Genomic DNA, 530 nt, shown 5'->3' with positions numbered 1-530 from the left:
GTGCTATGAAGAACTAACATTGCTAACAAGGGAATAATCATTCATATAAATAAAACAAGATTCCAGGGCATCAATATGAGCTGATTTTATTGCTGCAATTTGTTGGAATCTTGGGCATAAATTCAAATTCGACAATGACCAAAATTATTTCCACTCCAGTCACTTCTTAAAATTATCGAGTGCTAATACTCCTTAATCTAATAAAGCGACCTTCTATCTTTTTTTTAAAGGTATTGCGCTCCCGTATAATACCATACGAGGGTTGCTATTTATATTTCTGGCCTTGGCAACAGTAAGTGTTGCTAGGCGACCGCAGACAATTTTAATCGAAAGTTTGATATTTTTAAACATAAATTCAGCAGACGATTTACCATTATAGCTTCATTTGTGTTGTTGACAGTAAATTGAAAAGTTCTTCTCTTTCAAAAAATGGAATTGAATCGTGAACATTTTCGTGCCATTATTTTTCATAACTTTCGACGTGGATTGTCAAGACAAGAGTGCTTCGATGAACTTAATTCTTTATTCAG

The sequence above is a fragment of the Parasteatoda tepidariorum genome, chromosome 5 (assembly GCF_043381705.1).
Source record: "Parasteatoda tepidariorum isolate YZ-2023 chromosome 5, CAS_Ptep_4.0, whole genome shotgun sequence".
NCBI classification, from domain to species: Eukaryota; Metazoa; Arthropoda; class Arachnida; order Araneae; family Theridiidae; genus Parasteatoda; species Parasteatoda tepidariorum.
The sequence above is the reverse complement of the archived record's forward strand: the minus strand, read 5'-3'. Positions refer to the sequence as shown.